Consider the following 12,652-nt stretch of genomic DNA (forward strand, 5'->3'; position numbering starts at 1 on the left):
CACGTATGAATGATGCAAGGCCAAAAGAACATGAATCAGTCATACATATAGCGGTAGTGAAGTGTTTTGCCTAAGGATATGGGAAAGGAGGGATTTTGAGTGGTGTTTTGTAAATAGCTCTGTGGAACAAGTTTGTTATTAGTTAAAAATTTAGTTAATCTGATTCACCTTGCAATCAGTAATAAGAATATTTACAAAAACATGATACTTAACTTTTTTCGGCCAATACGCTGCCATGTCTTTCCTCTCCAATGTATTTTTCCTCGTTGTAATGGCGGGTTAGATATGAAAACAAGGATAAAGAGAGAAGAAATGTTAGTGATTGTTACATGCTTTATTGCTGTATTGGCCTACAATGAAATCATAGAAAATTCGCTCTTTGGATTCCCATGATAACAATCCCCATGTAGCTTACGAGAAACTCCATGGCAATGATCACTGTACGCCATGTGCGGCATTCAGGACATCTCAACAATACTGAGGACGAACAACAAAAAATGAATCCAAATGAGCGAAAACCTCAATGTTTCAATGTAGGACAATTCAGCTTTAATGCATGTGAGAAGTTCTTGGTGATATTCTCACAACGGCCATTCAGAATGGTTCGACGGATGTAGATAAAAGATCATTATGATAAAATTAACGCGACGACATGTTTGTGAACTCAGAACGATTATTGTATTTGCAACTGTTAATTTCGATAGTTAAACTTAGGGTCGGTTATTGTATATAACTTTTAAGATAAGCAGGAGTAAAGCACGAACGCGAAGTAATGACCTTCCATCCCATCTTCAAGTGCTCCCCACAAGCACAACACTTCATTCTGGCACTTTAGAACGTCCATGTTGTAACTTGTTCACACAAGAAATCTGCCTCGACCGAGTTGGCAGAACGCGCCCATACCCCTTTCTGAACCAAAGGACAGGGTAGTTTTACTAGCTTTAATCTTTTCCTACAAATATTATTTATTTCATATGCTCATGAAAGATACCCAACTAAAACTGGGAATCGTATTTGCCTTTCCCATTTTAGCAATCCTAAGTCCTTCTTCCTTATTTAAACAAGTTATTCGGAATACTAAAAATAATTTAAAGTGAATTGACACCTTGAGGTAACAGCGACGCAGCCGAAATTTTTTTTGATTGAAGAAATGTTGTGTTACACAAAGGACCAGGCTTCCGAATTCTCACTCACTCTCACGTTAATGGATTTATCCCTCACAGCCAGGGTTGCCATTATGCCAGATTAATCTGGCACTGCAAGACTTTTAATCGAGGAAAAGACAAAAAGACAAACCAGTCATTTTGCAAGACTTTTTCAAATTCAGCCAGACTTTACAGACCGACGGGTAGCCATACTTACTTTAATTACGCAGGATTTAGATTTTTTCTTATGACTGGTAAACTCCCTTTCCAAAACAATAGTTTGATGAGAGCCTGTTGTGTAGAAATAAAGCAAATTGGTGCAATCGTTTTTGAGTAATGAGTATTCATGTGTTTGGTTCCACTCTGGGCGTAAAGAGATGTTGAAAACTTTGAAAAACATCATTTTGTAATTTTAAGTTTACTCGAAGATAATTCAACCAATCTTTATGATTTTTTTGAGAGATTCTTCTTGAAACCTGACATAGTTTTGCCCTTTCTTTATAAATTGAGTAAAAACAAAATGGCGGCCAAAGGAGTTTTATATGGGGAATGTCGTTCCCCCAAAGAAATTCATAATATTTCTAAAACCAAGTGACCAATGATTCAATAGCGATACAGATTTCAAAAAATTAAAGAGTTTTTCAGAACTGCTAAACTATTGAAAAACAAAAAAATCATTGTGAATAAAATATTGTTTTGTGGTAGAAAAATTATGATGGCAGTAGAGGGGTTATCCTAGAGACTTTGATTATTATGCGATGGTATTTTAGAATTTAAATCATATTTACCCTAGACTCTTTTGTTCATTGAAAAATGATGCTGATGTGAATTTAGATTTTTTTTTTCTATGTTGTATATTTTTTTGTAACCGTTTAAATTCGAGTCTAGTAGTATACCTGCACAATGGTGTCTGCCAGACGTTGCAAGACTTTTTATTTTGAACTCGCCAGACATTTTCAAAAATCGAGTGGCATCCCTGCTCACAGCAATTTTCAGCGATCAGCTGCCTTGCGATTTTATCCGTCCGCAAAACAAAACGAAAATATATAATTGCACATTTCCGCAGCTGTGAGAAGTTTGTTTTCTCTTTCTCTGATCCATGCACAATGGTCGGAAAAAAGTGAAGTTTGGCCAAAACTATTTTTATCGCCTTAATCGATGAAATATGTAATCTGAATATGTTCTTTAGCGTTTTTGTTGTTTCAGAAGGGGTTATTCACAAATAACGTAACTTTGAAAAAAAGATTTTTTTAAATTAAAATTGTTATCAAACTGGATTGAAAGCACAAATTTTGTTTATATTTGTTCGAGTTTGATTAAAATGTGTAAGAATAGTGGTTAAATATATTTTAAATAAACTTTGTATGAAAAATATCGTCAAAATATATGTAAAATATTGAATTATTCAAATAGCTCTAACTTGCAAATCAGCAAATTTCTGCAAAAATTTTAAAGCTTTTTTGTGAGATCTAAGGATGCTTTTTGATGTGCAATATTCGGAATGGCGGCGACATGACGCGACAAGAGTTGTTTTTCATGTTCAAAATCATCAAAATTACTAAAGTGGAATATTGAATAGTATTAAAACTTCAACCAAATATTTTTTTCCATCCTAATGCTCGATAAAAGTGTTGAACCATAAGCTTTCAGATAGTGGGTAACTTTGGGGGAATATTGCATTCCTAAATTATAAATTTTGTGCTTAATTTTATAGTTACATTTTTCAATTTTTTGACTACAGCCGGTTTGCCGTCATAAAAGTCATTGAAATTTAAATTTTAGTTCAATTTCAGTTAAGGATCATAATAATATAACACATGAGGTATATTTTAAAATTAAAAAAATCATGAAAATCTCAAAAAAAATTTTGGTAGTTTTGGCCGCCCCTTTATATGGAGCCCGACCATTGTGCCATGGAGAAATTTTCCTGTATCCATCGCCTCGAGCATCAGTTGCTATTATGCACCAAATGACCCTCTCTTTTCGTCAACTTGGTGTGGTAGCATGGTTAGCATGCACGCATCGCGGTTGTTTTTAGCAATGTTCTAGGTTCGAATCCCGTCGCCGGCACTAGTTTTTGTTTATCCACATAGTGATAATTCTCGGGAGCAGTTGGTGAGCGAAAATACGATGGAGTGAAAAACAAATTATCCACAGAGTGGAGTGATTTTTTATTATCCTCCATCGTAGCTCCAGGGAAAATTAGTGTGAGCGATAAAAGATGTTCACGTGAGGAAGTGAAAAAAGTATTCTCCTTACGTGCGAAAAATCGTAGATTTCGTATCATTGATACGAAAATTCAGAACCCTGCAAAGGACATATTCTGCCATAATAATTACTGGTTCGAGGTTTTTTTTCCTGCGTATAGCCGAAATCCTCTGATAATTCCAGGTTTTTTCCAGGTTGAATAAAATTCCCTGATAATTTCAGGTTTTCAGGATTTTTTAGGTAGTAGACACCCTGCTAACTTAAAACTTAGCCTAAATTAAGAAGGCTGATTCAAAATTTTCTCCCGGAAAATTAGCTCAAAATAGTTGAAAAAAGTGACTTATTGACGAAAAAAGTGACTTTAGTTGAAATGGCTTCAAAAAAGAGACTTTAAAGTGACTGGCCTCAAAAAAGTGACCAAGTCACTAAAAAGTGACTCGCTACCAGCCTTGTCCATTGGACCTCGCATTTCTTACAATTTGCCTAGTAGTATGAAACACTATGAATTTATTACAACATTTGAAAAGAATTTGAAAAAGTATGTAGGTACTTGATGATCTCGATATCTATAATATGTAAGAATTGTTACAACAACACTCTGGGTATTTTTGAGACTTTTAGAGAAGCTTTTATTTAATTGAAGTCATAAAAGTGCAGTGCCGCTATGTATTGCAATAGTTATGCTTAATAAAATTTGAATTTGAAAAAAAAATAATAAAAAGGTTTAAGTTAAATTTACGGAATCAATGTTGTGAAAATCTGGCATCGCTGGATCTGTTTATTTGGAAGCAGCACTTATGTTGGATGATGACGAGTGGATCTTTAAAACATCCGACCCGGGGGACACATCCATTTATATGACGAAAATGCATATAATTATCTCAAGTTATAATGAAAACTGAAACTCACCTTCTGTGCCAAGTCCACCGAAAACCCGTTCCACACTGTGTTGTTCCCCTCAAGAACCCACAAGCTAGAAGTCGTATTTGATTGCCTTCACCACGGTGCTGATGACGAATGCGAATTAAGGAGGGATGGATGATGGAAGCAACTGTTGTCGTGATTCTTGCTGTAAGCTTCTTCACTAATTTTCAATTAATCACACACCATTCAAAGAAAACGGAAACTTTTTGAAATTCTTCTTGAAGTAGACACTTTTCTTCAGATTTTTGCTTCACATCCAGTAATATTATTCTTCGAAATCACTGAACTTTTCCGACTTAACTTTCTTCCTCAACTTTGATTCACTCGGCTGGTAAAAGGAGAAAAATTCGCGCACTAACACACCGATTAAAGCCCTCCCAACAGAATAAGCAGCTTCGGAATCGGATTTTTCTCTTTACACTGCGTCAATTTAGGTACTGACATACACTGGCAAACTATTGTTCCATCGATTCCGGCACAGAACAGAGAACCCCCTACAAAGACGGATTCCCTAAAACCGACACGGAACACGCAATCGTTTTTTCCACCACGTCCCCGTCCTTCTACTTGACCACTTTCTTGTCTCGGAAGAAACTCTCACCAGAATACTTCCCCCCAAATGCTGGCACTAGAACAGCTTTTTCACTTCAAGCTGGAACTGTGTAGCGAGAAAACGACGACGACGACTTGCAAAGAGCGATTATCACACGACTGATGGATGCGTTGGGGACAAAATTCGTTCGGCGAAGCTCTGGAGAAGCAACCAAAACACGCAATCTCTTCTCAGCGCTGCGGCAGACGAGACGCAGGGAAAAACGTCAACATCAACGCACCGAAAGTGATCTAAAATTTGACATTGACAGATGCGGGGGTGCTGGCAAAACTGTCAAAAACGCTGAAAAAAGCTATGGAAAAGAAGGTATTCCCGCGTTATTTTAGAAGAGGGCCAATCCATATTAATTTACGTTCCGTGCTCGTCGAGTTTGACGAATAAAACCTGCTGAAAAAATTTCTTCTAAGTAATTCTAAGCCATTGTAAGCTATTGTAAGCCATTTTATGCCATTTTTGGATTAAAGATTAGACATTTTAGCATCATTACATATATATCAAACTTTGGTTTTATGTTTGAAACTAAATTATTGTAAATTTTTCACCCTACACTGAGAACAGCGTTGCGGTTGAAAATACTATATCAGAGGGTTAAATTAAATACACAACGCCACTTGATTTGTGCAGACTACATTCGCATTTATTTAGAATATTTTGTGCATTCAATTTTACCATGGCACCATTTATATAGTAAAAATTACTATCATGGTTAAAAACTTGCAGCAGACCAGAATCGAACCGAGGATCTGGCGATTGCCAAGCGCGAACGCTAGCCGCTCGCCTATCGACACGGTTGGATTGAGAGGGAACAAAACGCAAATAATAAGCGTTCATTGGGCTATCATGGTGGTTGGAATAGTAAATTTAAAAACACGTTCATGGTTCTCATTACTGCAACGCTTGTTACAGTGTATCCGACGCGACGATTTGTAATCGTCGCCGCGGTGAAACCGTCGCCAAAATCGTCGCCAGCCAAGCAACCGCTGTGAATTTGGCGTTTCATCAGTCTTACCAACACAATGGCAAATCACATCATTTGATTTATTTTCTGGCGACGATTTTGTCAATCTGTTCGAATGTAGACGGCGCGTTTTTTTTTTTTATTTAAACCCGTTGAGGTTATTTTTGAAGCCATTTAAAGTCATTGTATGCCATTTTAAGCCGTTTGAAGCCATTTAAAGTCATTGTATGACATTGATTTTGGATTTTGGATTTTAGATTTTGGATTTTAGATTTTGGATTTTGGATTTTGGATTTTGGATTTTGGATTTTGGATTTTGGATTTTGGATTTTGGATTTTGGATTTTGGATTTTGGATTTTGGATTTTGGATTTTGGATTTTGGATTTTGGATTTTGGATTTTGGATTTTGGATTTTGGATTTTGGATTTTGGATTTTGGATTTTGGATTTTGGATTTTGGATTTTGGATTTTGGATTTTGGATTTTGGATTTTGGATTTTGGATTTTGGATTTTGGATTTTGGATTTTGGATTTTGGATTTTGGATTTTGGATTTTGGATTTGGATTTGGATTTTGGATTTTGGATTTTGGATTTTGGATTTTGGATTTTGGATTTTGGATTTTGGATTTTGGATTTTGGATTTTGGATTTTGGATTTTGGATTTTGGATTTTGGATTTTGGATTTTGGATTTTGGATTTTGGATTTTGGATTTTGGATTTTGGATTTTGGATTTTGGATTTTGGATTTTGGATTTTGGATTTTGGATTTTGGATTTTGGATTTTGGATTTTGGATTTTGGATTTTGGATTTTGGATTTTGGATTTTGGATTTTGGATTTTGGATTTTGGATTTTGGATTTTGGATTTTGGATTTTGGATTTTGGATTTTGGATTTTGGATTTTGGATTTTGGATTTTGGATTTTGGATTTTGGATTTTGGATTTTGGATTTTGGATTTTGGATTTTGGATTTTGGATTTTGGATTTTGGTTTTTGGATTTTGGATTTTTGATTATGGATTTTGGATTTTAAATGTTGGATTTTGGATTATAAATTTTGGATTTTGGATTTTAAATATTGTATTTTGAATTTTGAATTTTGGAGTTTGGATCTTGAATTTCAGATTTTAGATTTTGAATTTTGGATTTTGGATTTTGGATATTGGAAGCGTTTATCATCTCGCCCTAAAAACATTGTAAAGTATAGCTTGCCGTTACTAAGCAAATGAATAGATTTACAAGGGCCCATTCACAAATTTCATAATGCTAAGCTAAGGGGTGGGTGGGTGTCCTCAAAATGTTACAGTTCATATAAAATTCGAAAAATATTCATACAAAATGCGTAATGAAGGAGTGGGTCAGTGTAAAGAATGACCATGTTTGGCGTTATGAAATTTGTGAATGAACCCTTAGGGACGATTTAAATACAGTCAACCCTCCATGAGTCGATGTTTCATTACTCGATATCGACTCATGGAAACATACTAAAAACAAAAAATCATGGTTATCATGGTTGAAGGGACCAAACAGCTTTCCAAAGAAAATCTGTTCCATGCCTCGATATTTCCATGAGTCGATGGTCCTTTCAATATCGACTCATGGACTGTATTACGTAATGCAAAATTTGTCTATGTTAGACCCCCTCCCTCCCCCAAGTAATAGCTTTTGGCTTCGATTCATCTTCACCTTAAGCGTGCTTTTGTTGGGCTGCGTGTACTCAGTACACGATGCGACCAGCAGTGTTTGCTTGACTTTGCGAGAAGAAGCAACCTTGCAATGAATCGTGGATAAATGAATCCTACAAGTGGAAGAGAGGAACTTATTTTGCTTCTTCGGCGTTGCATCCGTTCGCTTTTTGCGGTGCTCTTCGTGACGCAAAAATGAATCGCGAAGCTGCGTAGATTATCGTTCGCGAAGAGATCCATCGATCCATCGCAACACTGCCCTTAACTAAACTACGTCGAGGAGAAAGTCCTCATCTATCTCCAAAAATTGACAGTTTATGTATTGGCGCATTCGTTTTAAAAACAGCGTGACGGAAATAGACGACCGTCAAGTTCAAATCTTCATTATCACAAAATATGAGCCACTTTTAGTGGAGAATAAAATCCGTCGGGAAACGTTAAAAACTCACACGATCCTTCCTACTGCTCCTCCGGTAAACTTCAACCGAGCATCGCATTGTAATCCACAACTTAGTTAAGGGAAAAACGTAGTAGTAGATAGTCAATAATCACGTTTTCGAAAATTTTTACACGAACTAGGAGCCGATCAAGTTGAAATGTAAACAAGCTTCGAGAAAGTAATGTGTGTGTGAACACATTCAAGCTCTCACGAGAGATTTTTGAGCAAAATTTTGAGCACAGAACCCTTTGAATGACGTTTGCGGGCCTAATACGACAAACACAAATCTCGCATAATCTGAGATAACGCCCTAAAAGCCATTGGTAACTACGTGTGTAGCTCATTTTTTCTGAGCAAATGAATGAATAAACATCTAAATCAACACCACTGGCAGGTAGATAATGATCATTTCTTCGCCATAGCGTTGTTAAATAACGTGTAACTCCATTCAAATGCTCATAAACAACGAGTTACACACATGGTTACCAATGGCTTTTAGGGCGAGATCATAAGTTATGCGAGAAATAATAACAAGAAAGATATTTCAAGATTTGCTTTTTTCAATTCGTTTATTCGAGCCTTCAACGCTCTTCAAAAGCGGTTAAGAACCATTAATACATTTATTTTGTCTATACACAGCAAAAAAAGTTGTTGAATATTACATCGAAACCGCTGCAACCAAGTCATTCCCTCGGTTGTGTAATATTACACAGTCCGACGTACACACGGGCTATTGGTGTAATAAATGCGACCGATGTAATTGTTCCGATGTAATAGATTCAACGTACACAATACGATGTAATAGATGCGATGTAATATGAAAACTATGTAATCTAAGCGATTCAAGCGAAAAAAGCGATCTTTAATTCTGCTCAATGGTTGATCAAATTGCTTTTTTTATCATTTTTATGCTTTTAGATAATGTTTATGATGTTAAATGGGCGTTTACTCACATATTGAGCTATTTTTGAAGCTATTGATTTTGGAAATGATAAAAGCAATTTAATCAACCATTGAACAGATTTGATGATAAAATGTTAAAATATTTTCACATAAATAATAATAATAAGGTTCATTCACAAATTTTATAACGCCAATAATGCACATTTTTGACTCCCATCGTAACGCTTTTTCCATGAATATTCTTCAAATTTTTTAAGCGCTGTATCATTTTGAGGACAACTACCCACCACTTTCAGCGTTGTAAAATTTGTGAATAAACACAATATAGAGTCATTTAAAACATTAATTACATTTTTATTCATAATCATATATTACATTTTTTGTTTGCATTAAGGTAAAGATGAATCGAAGCCAAATCTGAAATTTTAAAGAGCACAAATATGAAGAACCGAGCTTTCATTGGAGCTGGAAACTTGATCGATTTGTCACTCCCTGGTGGTGACCAATCGATCAAGTTTTCAGCTTAGTAGGAAGTTTGGTTTTCCTGATTTGTGAAAATCTGAGGTTTGGCGTCGATTTATCTCCACCTTAGCATTTATCTAACTGATGAACCATAACCATCATTGGGATGCTTCAGGTGTAAATCCGACGAACTGCAATGGAATTTTTCACATATGCTCTGCAAAGCCCGTTCAAGTTTTCGTTGTTGATCTAGAAAAAGGAAAGAAAATGTTATTGAATAAGATTTGAGTTTTCTACATTAACGGAAGTTTCATTCAAATATTATACTAATATCAGTTTTCAAGATCTTAATTCATTCTTTATTTTTGGGGAATTCTTAGATGCAAAGATTTCAAACAAACCCGATTTAGGAAATCTTTCTGCCATAGATTCACCTGAAATTTTCGAAATTCTACAAGCAGTTCCCTCGTCTAGAAATGCAGGTATATGGCAAGTTATTTCTCTTCTAGTCATACCGTTGAAAGCCCAAGCCTCTCGAGGAGGGCTTCGGGAGTTCCACTACAGATGAATTGGCTTGATTTTCGGTTCCATACAATTTGTATGCAATGAACAATTGATGAAAAAACTACATTTCTATTCTATTTATTTTATCAAAACTAGGTCTATTTTATCAAATCTAAGATTTTGTCATGCCCCTTTGCTTCTAAACCCGCTCATCTATAAGTGCTAGGAGTAGTCTTTGACAAATTGCATCACCTACTGAAAAATTGGATTTTTTTAAATTTTTTTTTTTTTGATTTCATTCACCCTCGCATGTTTTTGAAATAAATAGTTTTATTGATAATCCAACATAATTAAAAAAAAAAATAAAAAAAGTAAGAGGTTGTTTCCGAGATACGACCACCAAGTTGACGTTGGATAACGTTAGCTTCTTCTATTTGCTGGCTTGAGACAGTCACAAACTTATGAAACATTTCTTTTGCTAAAAATCCAATTAATTTTCACACTATTTGTTGCATATCAATTCTGATTTATTATAGACATTGTGTGTTATTATTTTGTGTTAATACTAAATAATCACTTTACATGTATTCAGAAGCTTAGGCGATTATATTGAAGAATTGTTTTTCAAATGTATTAATTCAAAATAACTCTTTTTCATTGATTTTGTGGCCCTGAAAAGGGGAAATTAGGGAATATTACACAATCAACTCTTTAAAACACATTTGTTGGCTCTGAAAAGGGCCGATTGATGAATTGTTGAATTTGCGTAACACGGACACATTTTGACGGCGCACTGGTTTCAATCCTCCTCGCCCGATAAGATTTGCGGTGCGGATGACGATGTGCGCTTCAACAAGCGGCTTTGGTCGATTTTCTTCAGCCATCTCGTACAACAGCTTGCCTCTGGTGGCAAGGAGCTGAGCAGGTTTGGAGGAGCTCTTACCAGCTCGAAAGCGAAAACAGAATGAAACCAGATTCAACGAAGGAGGGATGCTTTATACCCTTAGAATAGCAGATGATGCTCCTCCTTTCATATTCTTCGTTTTCTTATCTGGGAAATAGGCTATATGAAACTGATGTCTGGGTAAGGGATGTACAGATTAGCATTATGCTGTTATTGCAACCCGACGGCACTGCAGCAGCATCCTCGGAAACAGCTTCAAATTGCCGTATTGTCAATTATTCGTAATAAATCAATTATTGTATGATGCTATGAGATGAATTAAGAGATTATAGCAAGTATGTGGTAAACACATTAGGGAATATTATACAAATAACTCTTTAAAACACATTTGTTGGCTCTCAAAAGGGCCGATTGAGTTGTTGAATTTGCGTAACACGGACACATTTTGACGGCGCACTGGATTCAATCCTCCTCGCCCGATGAGATTTGCGGTGCGGATGACGATGTGCGCTTCAACAAGCGGCTTTCGTCGATTTTCTTCAGCGATCTCGAACAAATTAGGGAATATTACACAATCAACTCTTTAAAACACATTTGTTGGCTCTCAAAAGGGCCGATTGAATTGTTGAATTTGCGTAACACGGACACATTTTGACGGCGCACTGGATTCAATCCTCCTCGCCCGATGAGATTTGCGGTGCGGATGACGATGTGCGCTTCAACAAGCGGCTTTCGTCGATTTTCTTCAGCCATCTCGAACAAATTAGGGAATATTACACAATCAACTCTTTAAAACACATTTGTTGGCTCTGAAAAGGGCCGATTGATGAATTGTTGAATTTGCGTAACACGGACACATTTTGACGGCGCACTGGTTTAAATCCTCCTCGCCCGATGAGATTAGCGGTGCGGATGACGATGTGCGCTTCAACAAGTGGCTTTGGTCGATTTTCTTCAGCCATCTCGTACAACAGCTTGCCTCTGGTGGCAAGGAGCTGAGCAGGTTTGGAGGAGCTCTTACCAGCTCGAAAGCGAAAACAGAATGAAACCAGATTCAACGAAGGAGGGATGCTTTATACCCTTAGAATAGCAGATGATGCTCCTCCTTTCATATTCTTCGTTTTCTTATCTGGGAAATAGGCTATATGAAACTGATGTCTGGGTAAGGGATGTACAGATTAGCATTATGCTGTTATTGCAACCCGACGGCACTGCAGCAGCATCCTCGGAAACAGCTTCAAATTGCCGTATTGTCAATTATTCGTAATAAATCAATTATTGTATGATGCTATGAGATGATTTAAGAGATTATAGCAAGTATGTGGTAAACACATTAGGGAATATTATACAAATAACTCTTTAAAACACATTTGTTGGCTCTCAAAAGGGCCGATTGAGTTGTTGAATTTGCGTAACACGGACACATTTTGACGGCGCACTGGATTCAATCCTCCTCGCCCGATGAGATTTGCGGTGCGGATGACGATGTGCGCTTCAACAAGCGGCTTTGGTCGATTTTCTTCAGCCATATCGTACAAATTAGGGAATATTACACGGACGGTGACGGCTGTGCCGCTCGATCTAGTGAACCAGAATGACCGCGCTAGCCTCCCGCATGGCAATGACAGCGGAGCACTGGCTGGTAGCGACGATTTCTGGCCGAAAACGATTATGCTGGCTGGTGCACTCAAATAAGCGGCTTCAGTTGCTGCGGCTCCGAAATGCGTGGTTCTTCGGTTCCAATGCGTGTTGTATTCGCGTCCTATTGAAAATTGAACTGAGGACGCGAATGACTCTCAAAATTTGCTCGCCGACCGTGTTCACAGTCTGACGGCAAAAAGAAGAATGAGGGAAGAAGCAGGGTGCGGTGCGCTTTTATAGTGGGAAGCGGAACCGAAAAATGTGCTT

At 36.9% G+C, this 12,652-nt stretch overlaps 1 protein-coding gene across 6 annotated transcripts in view; it reads right to left on the minus strand.

The window, feature by feature from the left end:
- LOC5573441 (oxysterol-binding protein-related protein 8) overlaps window positions 1-5,072 on the minus strand; it is a 165,726-nt gene extending 160,654 nt beyond the window's left edge. For 2 of the 6 annotated variants that reach the window (XM_021837904.1, XM_021837901.1), the window contains exon 1: window positions 4,263-5,072. The gene's annotated coding sequence lies outside the window, so the exon portion shown is untranslated. The remainder of the gene's footprint in view (window positions 1-4,262) is intronic. The other 4 variants (XM_021837903.1, XM_021837902.1, XM_021837905.1 and 1 more) reach the window with 4 other exon arrangements.
- Window positions 5,073-12,652: the final 7,580 nt, after the last annotated feature.

The sequence above is a fragment of the Aedes aegypti genome, chromosome 1 (assembly GCF_002204515.2).
Source record: "Aedes aegypti strain LVP_AGWG chromosome 1, AaegL5.0 Primary Assembly, whole genome shotgun sequence".
Classification (NCBI taxonomy): domain Eukaryota; kingdom Metazoa; phylum Arthropoda; class Insecta; order Diptera; family Culicidae; genus Aedes; species Aedes aegypti.